General features: G+C 38.9%; 1 long non-coding RNA gene across 2 annotated transcripts in view; it reads right to left on the bottom strand.

Annotated features, from left to right (window-relative positions):
• The window catches only part of LOC118153131 (uncharacterized), a 93662-nt gene extending 72120 nt beyond the window's left edge, over positions 1-21542 (bottom strand). For both annotated transcript variants that reach the window (XR_008480873.2, XR_004742424.3), the window contains exons 1-2: positions 21407-21542; positions 14400-14506 (exon numbers count right to left, since the gene is read on the bottom strand). This is a non-coding gene — a long non-coding RNA (uncharacterized LOC118153131). The remainder of the gene's footprint in view (positions 1-14399; positions 14507-21406) is intronic.
• Positions 21543-24382: the final 2840 nt, after the last annotated feature.

The following is a 24382-nucleotide window of genomic DNA, read 5'->3' as shown; positions in this document are numbered from 1 at the left end:
TTCATCTTTTGTATTTGTTCTCTCTGGGCTCTTGATTGAATGCTGCCCTTCAACACTGAGGGCAGATCTTCCCCAGCTAGTCCACTCATACCCACACGGAAATCTCTGGAAACACCCTCATAGACACACCTAAAGTGATGCCTTACCAAGTATTTGTCAATCCAGTCAAATTGACACCTAAAATTAAATCCACAAGTCACCCTTTGTCAACTTGGCACCCATACATATATCCTTAAACCACACTTAATTTCCAAATAAACACAATAATAAGGTAATAGTTCTACCTAACATGATGCAATTATCCTGTGATTGTGATTTTCAGGATTTTAGATATGAAGGACTTAGACTTGAGAGGTTTTGATCATTAGGAATTTTGATCTTTTGGGATTTCAACATTTGGCATATAGAATTTGGGATCATCTTTTGGGATTATCGTCCAAACCCGCATTTGAGATTCATCTCTATGGATAGCTGGATAGCCCATTAATTTTTATCACTGTATAGTATTCCATTGTATAGATATACCACAGTTTGTTTATGCGTTCTTCTGCTGAAGGACATCTTGCTGATTATGAACAAAGCTGCTAAAATATTTACATGTCGTTTTCCTTGGATTTAAGTTTTCAGATCAATCAGGTAGATATGTAGGAGCACAATTCCTGGATCATATAGCTACTCTATGTTTCCTTTGTAAGAAACTGTCATACTGTATTTCAAAGCGGCTGCATCATTTTGCACTCCCCCAGCAATAAATGAGTTCCTATTGTTCTGTATTCTCGGCAGTGATTGGTGTTGTCAGGGTTTTGGATTTTAGCCCTTCTAATAAGTGTGCAGTGGTACCCAGTTGTAGGCCTAATTTGTATTTCTTTAATGAGAAAACCACCACACAAATCCCAATTGGAGGATTTTTTTTTTCTTTAACAAAACATCTAACCAGTACTTCTCAAAACCATCATGGTCAACAAAAACAAGGAGATACTGAAAAACTGCCATAGCTAAGAGGAGCCTAAGTAGACCTGATGACTAAATGAAATATGGTGTCCTGGGTGAGAATTTGGAACAGAAAAAAACCAACAAAATCTGAAAACGTATGGACTGTAATGCTAATAATAATGTATCAAAATTTGTTCATTATAATAAATGTGTCAAAACATATACAATGTTAATGATAGGGGAAACCCATGTGGATCATATAGAATAGCACTCTTTTTGCAACTTCTCAATAAATCTAAAAGTATTTTCAAATAAAATGCTTACTTTACATATCACCCTCCCAAAAAATAGCTCTCAAAAATAAAATTTAAAAAATCTCTGGGCAGGGAGGTGGCAGATGCATGAAGAGTAAGTCTGTTATAAAGTCACAACACTTAACCTGTATATATGTGTGTTTGGGTTTTGGTTTTGTTTTGTTTTTTAGAAACAGGGTCTTATTCTGTCACCCAGGCTGGAGTTCAGTGCAGTGGTGTCATCACTGCTCACAGTAACTTTGAAATTCTTGGGCTTAAGCAATCCCCCTGCCTCAGCCTCCCAAAGTGCTGGGATTATGGGCATGAGCCAGTGTGCCTGGCTGGTGGTGGTTTTTAATGGGCCTCAAATCAAAATTTATAAAAGAAATTACTTTTGCCACTCAGTGGCAAGCGTCACTATATCATTACACCTCCATTAGCCAGGAGCTAATATTCACATAGTACGTAATATTGTCTAGAGCTATTCTAAAAATTTTACTCATATTCTTAACCATTATGCTAAACTATGCTATATCAACGATTGAAAGTGACTACACTGACTGAGAAAATCTTATTTTGAAAGTGTATGTAGACTTTTATCCAAAGAAAAGGATCAACTCCTGTAGGTATAAGCACAGATGTGTTTCTATATTATAAAGAAAAATCTTTGTGTTTTTATAGCCATACCTAAAAGCATCTATAATCCTCATGGGAAAAAAATTCAAATACTTTGTTATTAATTTTGTAGCCAACTTTCGATTTCCTCTCAATATAATATTCAAGTTCATGTATTTTATGTTTTATTCAGGAAAGTAATATGCCAAACTCTTCAGTAACTTCTGCTTATATTTATTAGTGGTATAAACTCTCTGTAGCTATCAATAGCTTTTGAAATGATTTAGATAGCCTTAATTATACATACAACATGTATACTTCAATATCCATAGGATTCTGTTTCAATGTAAACATTTCACCTTAAATATTTTGAAAACAAAAGATTTAGAATTGTAAACCTTCAGGGCAGACATCTGTCAGTTCAGTGTCTGCCATTTCCAATAAACCCACCCATGCAACTCCAATTCCTTAATCAAATAGCAAGCTCAGCTGTGTGGGTTGACATCCAAGCAGACTTTTTCAAATTACTGTCTCACATTAAAAGAAAAGCCTTATTAGCCATTCATCCAACACTTATGCAACCCTTGATGTAAGCCAAATATGTTCCTCTTTGACAGCTGACAAAGAAGCTCAAAAGATACCTTTAAATGGCCAAATGAGCCTTGGCACTAGAGAGCTACTGATAGCTCATGTAACTCATTCTGCCTTTACTATAAAAATGTTGTGTTGGAAAATGATGTGATACTTTGCAACCCAGCGCCAACACATCTTTTCCAAATCTTTTTTTCAGTACTCTGTGCTTGACCAAGCAGAGAAAAACAATTTTTTTTTTTTTTGCATCACACAGAAGCAAGAACAAGCTTTCATATATTTGTCTCGTGATAACATTTCATCTTAATACAAATTGGTCACAACAGTCACTGCAGAGAAAAAGCTCTCTGTTTGCTGCCACCACCAGGATGCCATCATTACTGACAAGATTGAGAAACCTGTCAATGACAATTCAGGACTCAGTCCAATTGTTGTATCCATGTGAAACGTAAGTGGATTGTTTTTTAGGGCTCTATTTGAGGATCTCTTTAATTCTTATTCATGTCTGCTTGTCTTTGAATTACATGGAAATTCAATGCAATAAAGGCTTCAGCTCAACTGAATGCAATTTCAGAAATTATCAAAAGGTAAGATTTATACATTTTTAAACTCTCCTTGACTACCCCAGGTGAGAGAAATACACTTTGAGGGCTTTGCACCTGTGCTATTTCAAGGCACTGTCCTGCTCCATCATGGAGGACAGCCATTCTATTTCAAGTTAACTAGGCTTAATTCTATTTCTGTGGGCAATTGGCAAGAAAAAATTAGCCATTCCATTGAGAGATTTCTGTAACAAAACTCTTTATGATTGGAGCCCACCCCACAAATTGTAGGTTCTTTCTACGGACATGCAAATATATTTTTCAGGATAATTTTTGAAGGTTATTTGTTTAACATTACATCACAACTTTTGGCTAAACTCCTTATACTTGCAGACTTCCTGTCGTAAATTATTTTTCTCCTCCAATGCACTTTAATAAAATTACTTAATTCTGTATGCAAAGTATTTAACCAAGGCAAAAGGCAAATATCCTTGCAAATCTTTTAAGCGTTGGGAACTCAAAATTCCAAGAAATCAATGTGACTGCAGAGTGTGGTTGGTCATGCCTTGTAGTTAAACTATCAAGTCAAACATACTAGAATATTCCAGTCCAGCTGATGCTCAAGGCGAGACTCTCCCCCACGACCTTTTGCTTTGGAAAAGCTTAAGAAAGAGTGAATGATTTCAAAATAAATTAGAAAACCTGGCAGCACTATGGATAGCATCAAAATGAGCCCAACTCCTGTAATTTAAGACCATCAAATGAAACCATGTCAACCATATGTTAATAGTCTGCTATTCTCTGCACCTGAGAAAATTTTCCACATCAGCCCCTGTTCTTTAAGTAAGTATAAAGCCAAGGCAAATACATACTTTACATACTTTGCTTGATGAAATTCAGAAATGACAATTTTGCTTCAAGGTCTCTTAACTAGGTATGCACAATATATTCTGAAGTAATGAGAATATTCATCTAAATTTACCACAAGGGAGAATATGAGCTTCTATTCGCCTCACAAAATGAAGTTTTGACTTTCTAGATGAATAAATTAGACTGCAGATCACTATGTTCATCCATATGGAAATAACATAACTATAATACAAGCGTCCAATGGAAAAAATAGTGTTTTCCAAGGATAATAGATTATTATGGAATGTTTACAATTAAACAGAAATATAGGCAATAATTGTACATCAAAACCAGGTAGTTCACATTTTAGTTGATATAAATGTCATAAGGCTATTTAAATCTGCTAAAACAATAGTCAGGGACGTGCAGAATATGTCAAAAACAAGGGGACTAGAGATGAATAGGCTTAGGAGACATTTTGCAGAACTCAAAAGTCTTAGTTTCCTAAAATGTATACTCCAAAGTAAACAGAAAATGTGAAAAAGTGAGCATGCCTTCCTGCTGAAATTACAGAGGGGGATTAACCAGAGTTGAAAGATGCTAGGATGCTCACATTATCATCACTGCAAGAACCACGAGGAGAATTCCATGCAACGTGGACTACAATTATGTGGCTCATTCAAGAAGCAATAGTTATATTTGATTCTCAACTCAGAAATTAGGAATTTATCATAAGTCATTATCTGGCAGTTATAAATTTAATAATCTCTTGAGACCTTCCTGTAGTAACACTGTTAATAACCAATGCTTTATTTTCTTCATTGTCTGCCTCAGTATCTGGAGACAGATTTCTTTTAAACCTTAGCATTTGTACTTTTTGTCCCTTGTGCTCATTAAACATTCCCTCAAATGTCACCACACTATTTATATATTTAACTTTATGTGAGAGTATGGACATAGCTGTAAGACATATGTGCACACTTCTAAAGATCATCTTTCCCATCTATTTCTCACTATCAAAGGGAAATCTGGCTTGGGTGCTGGCCCAGAAGATGCATGCCTGGAGAATGTCAGAACCAGGGCTGACTGGTGATTTGGCTGGTGTGGCCAGGACTTTCAGAGATTCGACAGAACTAGTAGGGTTAAGGAAGGAATTCAGGTGAGTGTCAAAAACCCAGTAAGATGTGGTCCCTACCAAAGGTGATCTTAGCCAAGGGGATCTGGTTGGGGGCAGTGATGGGTAAAGCACAGTGTCTGGGACATCAAGAGCTGGGAAATGGAGCTTGTGACAACGAGGAGGAGTTCTAGGAAGGATTCCAGTCCCAGAAGAAGTGAAGGAGGTAAGGAAGGAAGGAAGGCACTCTGGCACAGGGGAGCTCAACAAGTACTTTCCATTTTCTAACTGGAAGCCAGCATGATTCCAGAACTGGAGAATCAGAGGTATGTGGGGACTTAAAGATTTTTGGATATTTGGGTGGAAGAGATGACAGTCAATATGTTCATACCTCTTTTTTTGAGAAATAAGCAGACATAATTAGAGTGTATGGATGCAGCAAGGGATTCTTAATTCTCAAATAATCTGGGGCCATAACTTCATAATCTACTTGGAGAATTCATTGAAAATGAATGGTTTGTCATTTGATGGTTTATTATTTAAATGAAATTAACAAGTTAAAAAAGAAGCTTTCACTCTCTTTATCACCCTAATTTTAGAAGAGGTTTGTAATTACAGATACAATGCAGTTTGTTTTAGCTAGCGCTATTGCCTTTAAATACCAGACTGTGATTCATTTGACTTAATAAAGTTCAGGGGAAAGAAATCTAAGTTTTCATTACCAATTTCCTTCAGTCTATAAAAGGAAAGCCAGCATCTCATTACAAACTTTGTATTTATGGGAAAGGACTTAGCTTGTGGCTAGTTATCACTGGCATGAGACGGCACCATTTGTATTGTCTTGAAGCAAAAATTCAGGACACTACCTCTAAAATTCAATTCACTGCAGTAATTGCTGCATTTGCAAATTTACCAGGCAGTTTCATGTGAAATATATCAATAAACTTTGTAGGTTTTGGCAGTAAATAAAACATATATTGAGATGTCATGGGGGTTAATAAGAAAATTTTCAGCTTGCGTAGGAAAAAAAAACAGATGATAAGATGGTGTTATTTGGGCAGATAACCCAGTAAAGCCATAAGTGGGTCAGAACAACCTTTCACATGTGTTTTAGAAAATAATCATGAAAGCAGAAAGAGCATATTTTTAGAATGGTAAAGTGATTACATGTATGTGTCATTTAACTAGTCACAGTTGATTATTACGTTCAAAGATACCATCCCTCTGTGCTTCCTATGGGCAAGAAAAGAAATTAAACATCTTTCAGCTTAAAAGAAATCCCTTCAATTTAAGAAAGTCAATTCTGTTTCAAATGAAGATACCTTTTAAATAATTTTTCTCTTCTACCACCATTTGCAGGGGTAGGTGGTGGCTCTGAAAGGATTCAGAGATGATCAAGGCACAAGAAATCAAAGTAGTAGGATACAAGTGAGTGCTTTCTCCTGTTCACAATAGCAAAGACTTGGAACCAAACCAAATTCCCATCAATGATAGACCGGATATAAAGAAAATGTGGCACATATACACTATGGAATACTATGCACCCATAAAAAATGATGAGTTCATGTCTTTTGCCGGGACATGGATGAAGCTGGAAACCATCATTCTCAGCAAACTAACACAAGAACAGAAAACAAAAAACCACATGTTGTCTCTCATAAGTAGGAGCTGAACAGTGAGAACACATGGACACAGGGAGGGGAACATCACACACCAGGGCCTGTCAGTGGGTGGAGGGGATAGGGGAGGGATAGCATTAGGAGAAATACCTAAAGTAGATGATAGGGTGATGGATGCAGCAAACCACCATGGCATGTGTATACCTATGTAATAAACCTGCACATTCTGCACATGTACTTTCTCATCCATGCCATTGGGCCCGTGTAATTTCCCCCTCCTAAACCTGCCATTGCCAGGACAGACCAGTCCCTGCCCTGAGGACTCCACTGGCAGCACAGGTACAGCCCACCAGACTCAAAGGGGAATTTTATTTCAGATTCCTCCTCTTAATCCTTTAAGACACTGTCAATAGCATTGATTTTGTACCTCAATAGAGAAAATTTGGCAAATCTTAATTCCTAATTTTTCCTAGGAAGAAATGAAGAAAAAGATCTCAGTGAAAACAAATTTCTGATAATTAAATCTCATTACAAGCTAATCAGAAAGTGAGGTAGAGAAATATTATAAAAATTTTCTGGCCAGGCATAGTGGCTCACACCTGTAATCCCAGCACTTTGGGAGGTGGAGAGAGGGGGTGGAGGGGGGATCACTTGAGGTCAGGACTTTGAGACCAGCCAGTGAAACCCTGTCTCTACTGAAAATACAACAACAAAAAAATTTGCCAGGGTGGTGGTGGGCACCTGTAATCCCATCTACTTGGGAGGCTAAGACAAGAAAATCACTTGAACCTGGGAGGCGGAGGTTGCAGTGAACCAAGATTGCGCCACTGCATTCCAGCCTGGGTCACAGAGTAAGACTCCCTGTCCCCACCCACCCACCCCCACCCCCACCCCCAAATATATTTTCAACATTGAAAATGTCACAAAGGAGTATATTTTAGATCAGGTCTGATGTATTTTGAGGTTTAATGCGGGTAGCACTTTTTTGATGTTCTTATATATTATTGTTTCGATAATTTTAATACCAACAGTGGTTGTAACAGCCAAATCCTGAGAAGTTTTCAAATTTGAGCTCTCACATACAGTGTAAGACTTAATAGCTGTCATCAAGTAATGTTTGGGTCACACAAAACATTGCAATTTCTGTTATGCTTATTGGTTTAAACAAAGAAAACAAAAATTAATATGAAGATTTGTATTATTTGTAAAAGGAAATCTCAAAGATACTTTAAAATGAAGAGTCCCCAGTCATCACAAGAATTAAATGCTCTTTTAATCTTGTTGATTTGTTTCAGTATATGATTAAGTTGCGTATTTTAGACTTCAATTGCAGACACAAAAATCACCTCCCTAAATAATCAGCTAGAAGAAAACAGTTCCAGCAGACCCTGGATTAAAGGAATGCAGAAACACAATGGGAGCATATTACTAGAAAACGATTATTTATTTAATGCTAGCTCAGAATTCATCAGTAAGGGACCATTTTCTGGATCAAGATTTTAATTTTTGAATAAAAAGCTTCATGGTATAATACCTTTTAGACTCTCTTCTTTAAGCTCCAGGAAGTCAGGGCACATGATTTTTAAACAAAGCTTTTGCTCTCTGCCATTAATCCTTCCTGAGTAAGCAAATAAGTAATCCTTTTAATCGCTAGTGCTGATACTACCCCATTGGTGAATCATCAGATAGTCCCCTGCCGACTGCAGGAGAATAATTTCCACAGCCAGGGAGAAGTGCAGGATAAACATCTCCATATAGGATGTCATGGCTGAATTAAAAAGCACTGCAGTAGGAGCAGAGATGGATTATTATTTTATTGCATTATAATCCATGGCATCATTAACTTGGAAGGCATGTCATATAGTCATATCCTTCCGTCAAGCTGCCGTTGTGTGCAGATAACTGGCACCCATTTATACGGGATAGATGAGAGTGGAGAAAGAATGTATCTGAATGCAACTTTTAAGCATGAAATACTGTGCCTGACATGGAGCTTTGTCATATTCTCTAAGTGGAGCCATTTAAATGAATCTTTTTCAACCTTTAGGCCCAATACGGAGCATATTCATTTTCTTTGACCTCCTGCAATGTATGACTTCTGGCCATTTATTCTTTTTAGTATTTTTTTTTCTTTCTGATTTCAAAGAGCTCAGTAGGTTTTATGAAACAGAATGGCTCAACTGGAATGCATTGCACCTTCAGCTTTTGGAACAACTTTTTAAAAAAACATACGTATACTTTGACAATAAAATTAAAACTCACTTCCACTAAATATTGTCTACCGTTGCATATTGTCCCCTTACCCATCATGACAGATCCTTAGAAATGACTAAACATTCTTTTAGTTCCTTTTTGATATCCTGGGAGGCTGAGGACCACCACTACCACCACCACTACCACCACCGCCACCACCACCACCACTACCACCACCACCCACCACCACCACCACCACCACCACCACCACCACCACCGCCACCACTACCACCACCACTACCACCACCGCCACCACCACCACCACCACCACCACCACCGCCACCACCACCACCACCGCCACCACCACCACCACTACCACCACCACCACCACTACCACCACCACTACCACCACCGCCACCACCACCACCACCACCACCGCCACCACCACCACTACCACCACCACTACCACCACCGCCACCACCACCACTACCACCACCACTACCACCACTGCCACCACCACCACTACCACCACCACTACCACCACCGCCACCACCACCAATTTTACCACCATCAAGTTTATAACTAATATTTACAGAGCACACATTAAATGTTGGCACTATTTCCAAGCTGTGTGTGTGTGTTTGTGCCTGTGCACACATACAAATTATACACATTATACATGTAAATTATACTATAGTAGATATGTTAACATTTTAAATATATCCATCCATTTAATCCTAACATAAATTCTGTGATGGTGCTTCTGTTATTATCCCTATTTACAGGTGAAGAAACTGGGGCTCAGAGCAACTAGGCTCTTGCCCAAGGTCACAGCACGAGAAAGTGGCAGAACTGGCCTGGAAATCTGTCAACATCTGGCAGAATAAGGAAAGTTCTGTGAGTTTACTTCTCAGTAAAATGAACATCATTAATCTAAAGAAATCACCAGGAGTTTTCAAATGGGTTTCAATTGTCATGATGTACCCAGATTTAAGTAAACCAGGGAAGTTTGCTCTTAAGGTCTCAGAGGCAACATTAAATGTAAGACACATCCCCAGCCTGGGAAACCTATAGTGAGACCCTATCTCTACACTTTGTTTTTTTTGAAATTAGCCAGGAGTGGTGGCATGTCCCTGTCCAGCTACTCAAGAGGCTGAAGTAGGAGGATCAGTTGAGTCTGGGAGGTCGAGATTGCAGGGAGCTGTGATCAAGCCACTGCGCTCCAGCTTGGATGACAAAATGAGACCCTGTCTCAAAAAAACCAAACCCCAAACCAAACCAACCATCAAAGGAAAAATATAAGGCACAAAATTGTTTTTCATTGCCTAAAATTAGGACAATTAAAACCAGAAAATTATGAAAACACTGAGTTTGTATATTGTGTACTTTGCTCTTTGCTGCCCAGCAACACTTAAATTGTACTGTTTTTATTTTCCTGAACTTAAACAACGTGAATTAGTTCGTTACATGTAACAAAGGCTAAACATATTTTATGAATAACAATGAGGTTTCTAAAGGGTATTTAAATAAATCAAAGAATTAGCGTGTCAGGCTCAGCAAGGTCTCAAGTCCCATTCAAATAGGTCGTCAAGTTTTAAAAAGTTCCGAAAAACATTGTTATGTTTTTTCATAAGTAGCTTCCACTTTTTAAAAGACATTTATTATTATATGAAAAAGTTATTTTTAAATTTTAGTAGCAAATATGTCACTCTAGGAAAACATTAATTAAATCTATCTGAACATAAGATTTCCTACTTCATTAATTTATAGAATTCAATAATTCCTCAAAAATTACTGAGTCAGAATGCTTTGGTTTTGAAACATTGATCCATATATCACTCACGGAATATTTCTTTAAGGAGTTGTAAACTTGGAAATATAATTCAAGAATTAAGTTTATAAGCAGGGCGAGGTGGCTTATGCCTGCCATCCTAATACTTTGGGAGGCTAAGATGGGCAGATCACCTGAGGTCAGCAGTTCGAGAACAGCCTGGCCAACATTGTGAAACCCTGTCTCTACTAAAAATACCAAAATTAACTGGGGTGGTGGCGCATGTCTGTAGTTCCAGCTCCTCAGGAGGCTGAGGCAGGAGAATTACTTGAACCCAGGAGGCAGGGGTTGCAGTGAGCTGAGATTGCACCCCTGTGGTCCAGCCTGGGAGACAGGTGACAGAGACTCCATCTCAAAAAAAAAAATTAAAAAAGGGATTAAATTATAAATTGATGGCAATTCTGAGAGAATCTTTACATGAAGATACTGTGATCTGACAAAAATAAAATTGAATGAGACAAAACATGCAGCGAGGCCTGGCTGGGTGTCCAGCGCAGTTGCTGAAAAAGCAGGAGCTCAAAAGCTTGGTTAATTTGACCCGAATCAGGCTTAAAGTATGCATTTATGTTTTCTATTACTCTTTTATTCTCTGAAAATGAAACATTATAAGAAGAGATGTAACAACAACTAATATCGATCATAATTTACAATTTACTCACTCTAGGACTATCGGTCTCCTCTATGGAAAAAGGAAGTGCTGAGTGCTTTCTATTTCTTTTGCTACTAACAGGAAAGTACCTCACAGTGTCAAAAATAATTTCCTCAAAGCCACACAGCTGGCAATGCCACACCTTGAGCCCACGTCTGTCTTCCTTTCAGTATATATAGTGCTCTCTCTCCAGGAAGAACACAGATAACATCATTGTCCTGTGCTGAAAATATTTGAAACCTTCCTTCAGCAATTATTTATGGGATTACAGCATCTGTGCATGCAATCCCAGCTACTCGGGAGGCTTAGGCAGAATCGCTTGAACCCGGGAGGCAGAGGTTGCAGAGAGCCGAGATCGTGCCTTTGCACTCCAGCCCAGGTGACAGAGTAAGACTCCATCTCAAAAAAAAGACTTCAGGCATGGAGAAGAATGTGGAGCTGCTCAAGGCTTTGTTCTGCCTTCAAGGAGTTTAAATTTCAATAGACTCTCTAATGCTAAGAACATTTTTAAAGTTCTGTGGTCATACAACTATTTATATTTATATGTGATCAGTTTTTAACTCATATAACGCATTTCATATGATACTAGCAGCATTCCACCCTCTCTTACTCAGGACAAAATGCTTAGCAAGCTAGCAGCAGTTTTAAGGAAAAATAACAGCATATAAGGAGGGCCTCAACAAAAATGGATTCTATAAAATTAAAAGTAGCCACAGCAAAATAAAGTGTGTGTGTGTGTGTGTGTGTGTGTGTGTGTGTGTATAGTATCAACACTAACAGATTAAGTAGTTTGCTCAATATCCTGTCCCTTAGAAGGAAAGTGTCTAAAATGGCAAAAACACTTTCAACTCAAATAGACATGTTTTGGTCACATGAGGAGGTAGGATTTATGAAATAAAAAAGAAAAAATCCACTTTCCCTGAAAAGAATCCAAGGGGGCTTCCTATTTTTAGTTGCTGCATATATAGAATCTTGATTTTATTGCTTCCCCAGGGATAGATACCATATTTTCCACTTACTCTTTAATCATTCATTCAACTTTTTTTTTAAAAAAATTGAATCAGTACTCTTTCAGGCAAAGGAGACAAACCAGAAAACATATGAAGTAAGTTGCTGCCCTCACACTATGGTGCAGGACATGAAATTTAAATATATATGTTGTCAATTACTCTGAAGAATAGAGCAGGTAAGGGAATGGAGAGGGAGGAAACATGGGCTGCTTAGCTTGGAGAGGTCCTTTGTATATAGGTAACATTTGAACCAAGATCCAATCAAAGCTCTGAGTTTATTTTGCAAGTAGAACCAACAGAATTTGCTGGTGTATGTAGAGAGAAAGGAAGACAGAAAAGGAAAGGATGAATCCAAGGTTTGGAGCTTGAGAACTAAGTAGAATGGAGATGCCATTGACAGACAGGGGCAGTCTGTGGGAGAACCATGTCATAGTTGGCGAGGGATGAGGGCCTTGAAATTTGCCTTCGGTTTTGGACATTTTAAGGTTGGGATGTCTATTGAACATCCAAGTAGAAACACCCACCAGACGACCGCGTTGATGAGCCTAGAGTTTGGCAGGAGGTTGGGGCTAGCAATGTACATTAGTATGTCCATGGTATTTAAAGCCAGGGGGCTGGAGGAGATCACCAAAGGGGTAGAAATAGACGGGAAAGGGAAGAGAGGGAGACTAAGTCCTCAGATGCTTCAGGGATGACAAGTTTGGAAGACGAGATAGAACGATGAGGACCCTATACCCTCTAGCTGGCTGCTATAAAGAAATAACAATTGTTAGGATGTACATTGGAACTCCAGTGCATTGTTGGTGAGAATGTAAAATTGTGAAAAAGCAACTGTGGAAAACAGTTTAACAGTGGCCAAAAGGTGGAAACAACCAAATGTCCATCAAGAGATAAATGGATAAAAAGGCTACATACATACAATGGAGTATTACTCAACCATAAAAAAATGAAGTTCTGGTGCATGCTACAACATGGTGAATCTTCAACACATTATACTAAGTGAAATAACCCAGAATTAAACACACAAATATATTATTCCACATATATGAAGTATCTAGTATAGGCAAATTTCATAAAGACGGAACGTAGAAAAGAGGTTACCAACGGCTAGCAGAAAGAGGTATGGGAAATTATTGCTTAAAAGTTACAGTTTCTATTTTGGGCGATTAAAAAGTTTTGAGAGTAGGAAGTGGGGACTGTCACAGAACATTGTGAATGTACTTAACGCCAGGGAATGGCACACATAAAAGGTTAAAATGGTAAACTTCATGTTATTTATATTTTATAACTTTTTAAAAAAAGAGATAGAGCTATAAGAAGAGACTGAGAAGGAATGGCAAATGAGGTAGGAAGGTAACCAGGACAGAGTGGAGGCCAAGCAAATACAGTGTGTTGTGGAAGGAAATAATCAGAAGGGTTAGGGGCTTTGGAGAGGTCAAGCAAGATGACTGAGAAATGACAGTGGACTGGGCGAACCAATCAGGACCCTTATATTATTAACATAACTAAAATAATCCTTGCCCTTGAAAGATTCATTCAGTTTCCATTAACCAACGTCATCGGCACACATCTTGATATTACTGGGGCATGAGTGAATTATAGAACTAATTGCTGCAGAGTAACAGAAAGTGCAAGAGAAAAACGAGAGAGAGAGAGAGAGAGAGAGAGAGAGAGAGAGAGAGAGAGAGAGAAAATGTCAAATACTTAGCACAGACACCATTTTTACAAGGCTTAACATGCATACTTTTATTCTCTGACCTCATAAGTATGAAATTAATCTATTTTAAAAGAAAATAGGGGACAAGGTGCTGATTGAAACTAATCAATCAAGTTGGGAGGTGATTAATAGAAGGGATTCTTGTATATGCTGCAGGCATATCTGCAATGCGGGTTGAGAAGTGGTCGTTGTGTAGTTCATTACATATCTGTGCAATGTTATTTATTGTTTACTTAAGCAATAACAATTGAAGCACAGGCCAATTCCTGGGAATTAATGACCCGCTGGGAGAGACCATTACCTTTGGACATTAACCCCAGTCAGTTCACAGCTTTTCCAGGAAAATCCCTCTGAAAAATGATTTGTTCTCCATCCCTTGTCACCACATTTAAAAACAATGCTTTAAGTATTCCCGTACTGTAAGATCATTGAACTATACTAACCTTTCTACACTGGAAAGCAACAGTTTCTTTAAGATGGTAGGGGAGAAAAATCTACAAAGACCACCTCTTGATGGCCTTTCTCAGTTTATCCTACTGTGGACAGCAACCTACAGAATAAAAAAGGAAAAGAGAAATGTGAAAAGAGAAACACACTTCAGTGTTTCAATGGGCCTGTTTTGAAACCAACATTTTAATTTAAGTATTTTCAGGGCTTGCAGACTCCCAAACATTTCTATACCAGAGTGCGAAGGAGCTCATAATTCCAGTATTTTTTCTTGGTGAGAGTACACAGGAAAAACATATAGAAGTTGTTAACAAGAATTAATGGAACTAAAATACTGGACCAATTATGAGGTGTAACCTCTTAGCAGCTAGAAAATGGACTCAAAGGCTGAAATAATTCTTACAGTTATGTTTGTGAAACTTAAATTCTACCTTCCTGTTATATTTTCCAAAGCAACTAATAACCAATATTTCCTGAGCAAGGTAATAATTACCAGGATAAGGATTCATAGCATGTTAAAGCTGGAGAGAAGCTCCGTGATCCACAAGGCTAAGACAATATCACTTCCCTAAGGATAGAGAGCTCACGTCTGCTCAGTGTCTAGTCTGTAGTTACTTCGACTTCAACTTTGCGGCCCCCACTATGGTTTCCAGTACCTATTCTGGACATTAAAAAATAAACATTTATATTGCTTACACACAGTACTGAGCTAAATGTTTTCTAAATATTAAATGATTAAGTCCTCCTAATAACTCTATAAAATATCATTATTGCCATCCCTTTCTCTGTAAGAAGGCAACTGAGGCAGAAATAGGTTAGGTAACTTGACTAAGTTCACACAGCTGGGAAACTGGAGAAGGGATTTATATTCAGTCTAGCTCCAGGGAAGGTAAACTGGTCAGTACACTCACTGCCCCTCTTCCCCCAAAGTCCTGGACATGCAAACCAATGATCCTTCTATCACAATCCTCTGTGTTTTTCTTTTTCCATTTCCCAACTTACTCCTGATGCTCCTTGGGCATCTGATCACCCATACATAAAAGGGGAAGAAGAGAATAGAAGCACTTCCAAATCATTTCAACATGTTGAAACAACTTCCACGGAATTAATATACATTTATTCAATATGCATGTTGGGTAGAGGTAAGGTAAGACAAGGAAAGTGATCAGAGAAAACGAATACTGATGGTGTGAGTACTAATTCCAGTGATGCCATTAATAGTTAACATTACTTTATTAAAAGCTTACCTTAATAAACTTAGCCTGGTGCTATATAAACACTTTATACTTATGTAGATTACTGCAGGTAATTTTCATGACAACCTTTTTGGGTAGATGCTATTTGTATTCTCATTTAACAGATGAGAAAATTGAGGCTTACGGGGTTAATTAACCTGCCTAGTTCCTGCAGCTAGAAAATGGCAGAGTCAGGATTTGAACCCATGTCATTTGACTCCATTCTGTGATCTACACACCTGGCCTCCAAGGACCCAGTCAAGGTTCAGACCTGCCCAGTGAGCCTGGGGGACTGAGAAGGACTGACTGACACACATAAGCCTGATATAATCAAATGTCCTTCTTGAGATCCCATCACCTCCAATTTTATTCCTAAGATATGCCAGGACAATTTGGGCCAAGAGGTCACCACTCTCCTGGCTTTGTTTAGGGACTTCAAGGCTTTAAGTAAATAAAAGGGATCATTTATGTTGGTTGTTTTTATACCTTTGTATGTTATTTTTAAGCGTGTGTGTGTGAAAGGGAGGTGGCACGAGTAGTTTGGTCCAAATTGAACTGTAAAATTGCAAGAAACAGCACTAAAAATGTACGGTCAGCCCCCTATGTCCATGGGTTCCACACCCACAGATTCAACCAACTGTGGGTTGAAAATATGATTTTAAAATCTATAAAAACTAACAATACAACAATGCAAATAACACAAGTAAAAAAAGAGCCCTCCACATCCACGGGTTCCACGTCCACAGCTTCAACAAGCTGTAGACTGAAAACATTATTTAAAAATCCATAAAAAAAACAACAATAAAAATAATACAAGTAAAAAAGACCATTACAGTATCAAACTACTTACATAGCATTTACATTGTATTGGGTATTATTAGTGATCTAGAGATGATTTAAAATATACAGGAGGATACGCATGGGTTATATGAAAATACCATGCCATTTTATATAAGGGTCCTGAGAACTTGTAAATTTTGGTACCCAAGGGGGTGCTTGGAACAAATTCCCTACGTCTATGAAGGGACAACTATACTTTCATTAAGCCTTTATTGCATAATTGCACTTCATACATATTTTCTTATTCAGTATCCCTGAAATGAACCAAATGTTTATGCCCTCCTTCAGAAATTCATATGTTGAAATCCTGACCCCACCAGATCACAGTACAAGGAGGTGAGGCATTTGGGAGGTGAATTATAAGAGTGGAGCCTTCATGAAGTGGTTAGTGCACTTATAAAAGAGACACTTGGCCGGGCTCAGTGGCTCACACTTATAATCTCAGCACTTTGGGAGGCCAAGGTGGAAGATCAAATTCATATGTTGAAATCCTAACCCCACTAGGTCATGGTACAAGGAGGTGGGACATTTGGGAAGTTAAATTATGAGAGTGGAGCCCTCATGAATGGGTTAGTGCACTTATAAGAGAGACATTCAGCAGGGAGCAGTGGCTCACACTTATAATCTCAGTACTTTGGGAGACCAAGGTGGGAGGATCCCTTGAGCCAAGAAGTTTGAGATCAGTCTGGGCAACATGGTGAAACCTCATCTCTATAAAAATATAAACATTATCTGGGGATGTTGGTGCATGCCTGTAGTCCCAGCTACTAGGAAGGCTGAGGTGGGAAGATAACCTGAGCCTGGGAGGTTGAGGCTGCAATGAGTCATGATCAAGCCATTGTACTACAGCCTGGACAACAGAGTGTACCCAGATCTCTTAAAAACAAAAAGACCCCAGAGAGCTTCCTTCCCCCTTTCACCATCTGAGAAGACAGCATCTATGAACCAGGAAACCAGATCACCCATATGTTGACATCTACTATCCCATATGATGCTATTGGGAGGTGGGGCCTTAGACAGGTAATTATGTCATGAAGATGGAGATTTCCTAAATAGGATTAGTGTTGACATAAAAAGAGCCACTAAAGAGCTTTCTTCTTTCGCTCTTGGGATACAAAAAAAAGACAGCTGTATCTGCATATCAGGAAGCAGACCCAAACCAGACACCAGATCTGCCAATACCTTGATCTTGGATTTTCCAGCCCCCAGAACTGTGAGAAATAAATATCTGTTGTTAATAATCCATCTATGGTATTTTGTTAGAGCAGCCCAGAGAGACAATGATACTTCCCCACACTACTTGGCCAATCCTCTTCCCTTCTCTTTACAGATGAGAGAACTGTGATTTCAGAGATACATAGTGCCTTGCTCAAGCTACAGCAACTGTATCTGATGGGACTGGTTCTCAAACCTAGTTCTTCTGCCTGGACAGTCCGATACAGGGTATAACATGAACTGGCCTGTTGAGAACTGAGAGCTGAATCATTGTAAAAACAAGTTACTGACATTTAATAATGTATACCCCAAGATTCCTATATGCAGCATCAGCAGAGCCAGCAACAGAGAAGCTAAAGGGTATTGAAAATTCATAGGAGGAAAGAGCCCCCAAGGTAATGTTGGAAATGGCCAGTGGTCAAGGGTACTGGGTGTGTGAATATCCCTGTCCATATCACCTAAGACAACAGCCACATGACTCTACAGACCTCCCTGTGAGAGACATGCTGTGTACCCTCAGAGGATCAAAACAGCATAGTGGGCACTAAATGCTTACTTACTGCCTAGATCATCTGTTTGCAAGTCAGCTTCTCACTTTGACATTGTTAGTGGCCATTCTTTCATTTCTCCCCCAAACTCATATGTTGAAGTGCTAATCCCCAGGTACCTCAGAAGGTGACTATATTTGGAGACATGGCCTTTAATTAGGTGATTAAGTTAAAATGACATCTTGATAGTGGCTCTGAATCCAATCTGACTGGTGACCATGTAAGAAGAGAAAATTTGGACACACAGAGACACCGGAGACACAGGTGCACAGAAGAGAGACCCTGTGGGGACCCAGAGAGAAGGTGGCCCTCTGTAAGCCAAGAACTGAAGCCTGGAACAGATCCTTCCCTTGTGGTCCTCAGAAGAAACCAAACCTGCTAACACCTTGATCCTGGACTTCTAGCCTCTAGAATAGTGAAGAAATAGATTTCTCTGATTTAAGCTACACAGTCTGTGGTATTTTGTTATGACAGATTGAGCAAACTAACACAGACATAAAATTTCATAGCCTTAGTTTGATTTTAATGTTTAGCCAGAGCTCGACCATTTCAATGTGAAATATTTTAAAATGGTTCAAATGTCCCCGTCTAGGATGGAGATTCTTCCCTGCCCTTTCTTGAAGTTCGGAGCACCCTATTTGTCCAGCTGACTTCTAAAAGTTTTACAAGTGCTTCCTGTTTCATTTCATGTAGACTGCTTTTCCCCTCAGGCAGCTTTTTAAATTAAACACCTTCCTAAGTTAGCTGGCATATTTCCAAATAATGTATTTGACATTTCGATGCAAATTGCAAGTGAATATTTAGTAGCAATCCCACATCCTGAAACTCAATTACTATCTCATGAAGGAGAAGAAAAGGAGAACTACAATGACGGAGGCTCATCACAAAATAAGACTGGAGTTTTGAGTCTCTATGACAACAGCATATGTAGACTCCCTTTTTCAGAATGAAACTCTCAAGTGTCTAAATCAAATTTTTCTTTCAGTAAATGTTTATGGAGCACTTAGTAGGTGCTAGGGGCAAGTATACAATATTTTAATGTAGCTGTTATAGTACTGGAGGCATTGGGATTAGGCAGATTTGATTTGATCTTGGAGTCATTTAAGTTAGAAATAAAATATTGCATTTAAAAACTCCAATAATGTTTACAGTAGACACTCATCCCTTATCTTTCCTTTTTAAGAAAGGAAAGAATCAAGAGCAAGACACCAGTGACCCAGGGAGAGGGTGGAGTTGAGGGGTACAGGACCAATTTCTAGAATGCAGTGCAGCTCAAAATCCCCAGTCAGACTGTATTTTACATGATGGGTATTGCTTGGTGATGAGGAACTTCACATTCAAGCCTGTCGAAACAGCCACCATGTTATACTGGAGGTAAGACAATGCATAATACTGACCTCCCATTAAGGCCCTTACAATCTGAAAGATAATGTCACCCTGTGGATCCACTCATTTGATAGAGATGAATTCAATTTTAATTGAAATAGAAGAAATGGAAGAGACAGAGGAAGAATGTGACATGCTTTATGAGCTATGATGACAAGGGTCTTCATTCCTTTTCACAACCAGGGTGGAGTACTAAAGGGGATGGGTATGAGGGAAAGGATAGGGAGTAGGAACCGTAACTGCAACCCTTTCATGCTCTAGCAGTCAGCAGGGATGATGCCGTCTTGGTCATACCCACTGCTTATCCTAAAGCCAGAAAAAGATACAAGCGCAATAAGATAACACAGAGCATCTTTGAGTGCTACCACTGACATGTTCAGAGACATGTTTCTTATGGAGTTGCCATAAATGGTAGGTTGAGGCTTGGAACCTACCATTTTTTCACCCTGTTGGAGGTGAGCAAGCATTATTCAGAGGCCCTGATTTATCCTCAAGGCATTTACCTGATAAAAGGTCATGAAAAAGTAGCAAGATTTCTCTCCCAAAAAAGCGCTTCTATTTATAAATAGATTTAGAATTTTCGAAAGGACATTCTTCCCATTCTACAGGTATATGATGACTTTCAAATGTCTGAGGATTTATAGTCCAGGTTCTTATAATCTCTGTAGAATGAGCTTAATTTCACTAGCAATCACTAATGAATTATTGGCACTGTTCGCTTCACTTGAATTGCACCGTAGCTAGTTCCTAGAGTTTAAATAACTTCTCCCAGCCCATTAAGTTAAGTTGCCTAAGGTCTGGAATTTATGTTTTAAAAGATGTTCATGGGGCCAGGCGTGGTGGCTCATGCCTAATTTCAGCACTTTGGGAGGCTGAGGTCCATGGGTCATGAGGTCAAGAGATTGAGACCATCTGGCCAACATGCTGAAACCCCAACTCTACTAAACACATAAAAAATTAGCCGAGCGTGGTGGTGCACACCTGTAGTCCCAGCTACTCAGGAGGCTGAGGCAGGAGAATCACTGGAAGGCGGAGACTGTAGTGAACCAAGATTGCACCACTGCATTCCAGCCTGAGTGACAGAGGGAGACTCCATCTCAAAAAAAAAAAAGATGTTCATTTACGAAGAAATATTGCAGAATAAACATTCAAATACCTATGATAATTATTAAAAAAGAAAAAGCAAATCATCTTAAAATCAATATTAAAAGTCTTTTAACTTCTCTTACAATCTACGCCATCTGAATCTACTCCATTGGTAAAATAATAAAATGAAAATCAAAACCCCTCAAAGTACTAAGTTGGATTTCAAAATAATTATAATGGTAGCCCCATTTCATATCCGATTTAGGATTGACATTGCCAAAAAGAATGGTCCATAAAATCACTTTAGTTTTATGCTTAACTCAATCGGTCAATGAATGGCAAAAGACTCCAATTTCCTAGTCAGCAGTCTCGTTACTTAAAGCATGCTGATAGTCGTAAGTTCATGTGGATTTAGGCAGAAATCATCCCTTTGAAAAAACAGCTCTATGATTCAGATGCTTAATCTCTTTCCCTACGTGGAAAGGTGATCCTTTTTTACTGCACAGACCTCAATCTAAATCGACACTAGATGTTTTTTTGAAAAATTAAAGTACAGTCAATACTAATGGAAGGCAACAGGGACCAAGACAACCTCAGAAGGCAGCTAATCCAAAATGTGTTTAGCTTTGGCTAAATGGAGATTTAAAATGGATAAGCTGGGAGCTGATCTGATCTTAATCCCCAGCCACATACCTGAGCATTTCTTTTTCAATCTTAAAATCGTCCGTTGGTTCCAACTAAGAAACTAAAGTAAAGCCAGTAAGCAGTTAGCCTATTCCCCAAGCGTGTATCAATTCCGCAGCTGACGGGAAGGGCACTAATCAACAACAGCAGGTGTCAGTTACTCTAACGGCTTCCGTTCCTCAAGTGCCGCCTGATTCGGGCACTGTCTGCACCATTTCAAACTCACAGTACAATTTTCTCTTCTACGATACTTTAAGTAGACCAAAGGCAGGGAAAGTATAATTTCCATTTCTTGAGACAGATCAAGAAACAGGCACGTCTGGCCAAATATGACAACCCCATTCTAACTCCCTAATCTCCTTAGGCAGAAAATACAGGGTTAAGCATGGCAAACAGTGATTTTGCAATGGTAAGTGAAAGCCTATTCATATGCCAAACTGTGTAAACATAATCCTTTAGACCTTGGGAACACATTACCAACGTAAAGCTGCCATTTAGCAAAAGAAAATAAACATGTACAAATAATTATAATTTATTAATCTTGCTTTCTCTTCCAAAAGCAAGGCAGCGATGGAAAGCAACATTATACCCGATTCCATTATCACTGGGTAAGGAAGTTGTTCAATGTGTGTGTTTGGGAAGCAGTGGGAGAGGAAGAAGCCAAGCACAGAGAAAATACATAATTGAATAAAATGCCTTATAAAAGCTTAAGTTGTATATACAAAAAGAAAGGAAAACAAAAATGAAAAGATGAAGTGTAGGAAATTAATGGTATTTAAATGAAATAATGGAACTTCATTCTTTAGAAGCAGTTGCGGAGCCCTTGATTTGTTGCAATCTGCTTTTTCAGACTAATATATAATAATGGCCAATACGTACTAGGCACCTACAAAGGGCCAGCACAGTCTCTGCTTTATGTGTCTGAATTTACGTCCTCTTCCCAAGGACTCAGTGAGGCAGGTAATATTACAACACTCACCTTACAAAGCCAGAGGCAGTAGGTGTAGTGGCTCTCACTTATAATCCCAGCACTTTGGAAGGCCAAGACAGGTAGATAACCTGAGATCAGTAGTTCAAGACCAACATGGGCAACATGGTGAAGACCCATCTCTACTAAAAATATAAAAATTAGCTGGGCACGGTGGTACACACCTGTAGTTCCAGCTACTCAGGGGGCTGAGGCAGGAGAATTGCTTGAACCTGAAATGCGGAGGTTGCAGTGAGTCAAGGTCTGCCCCTGCACTCCAGCCTGGGCAACAGAGCGAGACTCTGTCTCAAAAAACAAAAAGCCAGTGACACTGTCTGAGTTCAGAGGCATAGTCTATTTAAGTGACTTGCCCAGAATGATAGCTCTGGTAAGTTGGGAAATGAGGATCAGAACACAGTCTGGCTTTGAGGCCTCTCACTCACTTCCAACGATGATCTCTTCTCAGCTGATATATTTGGGACAAAATGAAGCATTTCTGTTACATGCTTGATGTGGAATTTCTAAAAAATCACAATTCATCTCTCCACATAATCACAATGCCATAAAGGAAAAGAAGAGGAAAATAGTTTTTGGATTTTCCATGGTGTTTAGCAACTAAGTGCAAAGAAACTGTTTCCTTAGAAAGACCATGTGGGTCACCATCTAACTGGCATGTGAACATTTTTTTCGGCCAATGAGAACATACAGACAGGAATGCTGATTGGACCATAGTGGCTAAGAACACAGAGCATCAAACATCAGCTCCACCGTTTACTGGGTGTTAGATCATGAGCAATTAGTTCAACTCTAAGTTCCAGTTTCCATTTTAGTAAAATGAAGGTAAGGATACTCGCTTCACAGTACTAATAGGAGAAAAACTGAAATAATGTATCAAAATGATTTATTTTTGTGAGGAACCTCCACATTGTTTTTCTTAATGGCTATATTAATTTATATTCCCATCAACAATATACAAGGGTTCCCCTTCCCCATATCCTCACTACTATATTTCAACACTACTTAACAATTAGATTTTAAATGTTCTCACTAAAAAAATAAGTATGTAAGGTGATGGATATATTCCTTAGCTTGATTGAATTACTCCGCAATTTAAATATACATCAAAACATCACATGGTACACCAACTAGATATACATTATTTGTTGATTAAAAATAAAATAAAGTAGACATAAGCACTGGGATTACAGGTGCACACCACATTTGGCTAATTTTTGTATTTTTAGTAGAGTCAGGGTTTCACCATGTTGGCCAGGCTGGTCTTGAACTCCTGATCTCAGGTGATCTGTTCACTGCGGCCTCTCAAAGTGCTGGGATTACAGGCGTGAGCCACCATGCCTGGCCCAAGCCACCGCACCCGGCCTCTTCTTTGAACATTTGTCAGTGTCGAAGATTGGTACACCTAGCTGTATATACCATCACCAAAAATGGCATATTTTTACCACTTTGCTTCCATAATTGGATGCAATTGAATTGTTAATTTTAAAGTAACTATTAATTCTATCGATGCTATGGATGCACATAGCTAAAATCAAGTAATGGTGAATGGATCATAACAAAAAGACCTGTTCTTGTCCACTATGCCCACCTTCCTCTCCCAGTCCTCAATGTGTTAGCTGTTTGCTGTGCCACTTACCTCCATGTTTCTAAATAATATACTTTTATTTCTATTTTTGATTTATCAGTTTAGTTAAAATAGCCTTCAACTGTAAAGGGCCACCTTGTCCAAGATCGTGATCCCTCCTGCATTAATTATGACCCCTCACGCATTAGCACACACCATGACAAAATACAATAAACTGGGTAGCTCAGACAACAGATATTTGTTTCTCACGGTCCAAGATCAAACTGACGGCAGATTGGCAGATTCAGTCCCTGGTGAGGGCTTTCTCCCTGGCTTGCAGATAGTCACCTTCTTGCTGTGTCCTCACATGAAGAAGAGAGAGAGCTCTCATTCCTTTTTCTTTTTCTTTTAATAAGGTCTTCAATCCCATCATAAG

The sequence above is a fragment of the Callithrix jacchus genome, chromosome 4 (assembly GCF_049354715.1).
Source record: "Callithrix jacchus isolate 240 chromosome 4, calJac240_pri, whole genome shotgun sequence".
In the NCBI taxonomy this organism is placed as follows: domain Eukaryota; kingdom Metazoa; phylum Chordata; class Mammalia; order Primates; family Cebidae; genus Callithrix; species Callithrix jacchus.
This window is presented reverse-complemented; position numbering and strand designations above follow the sequence as displayed.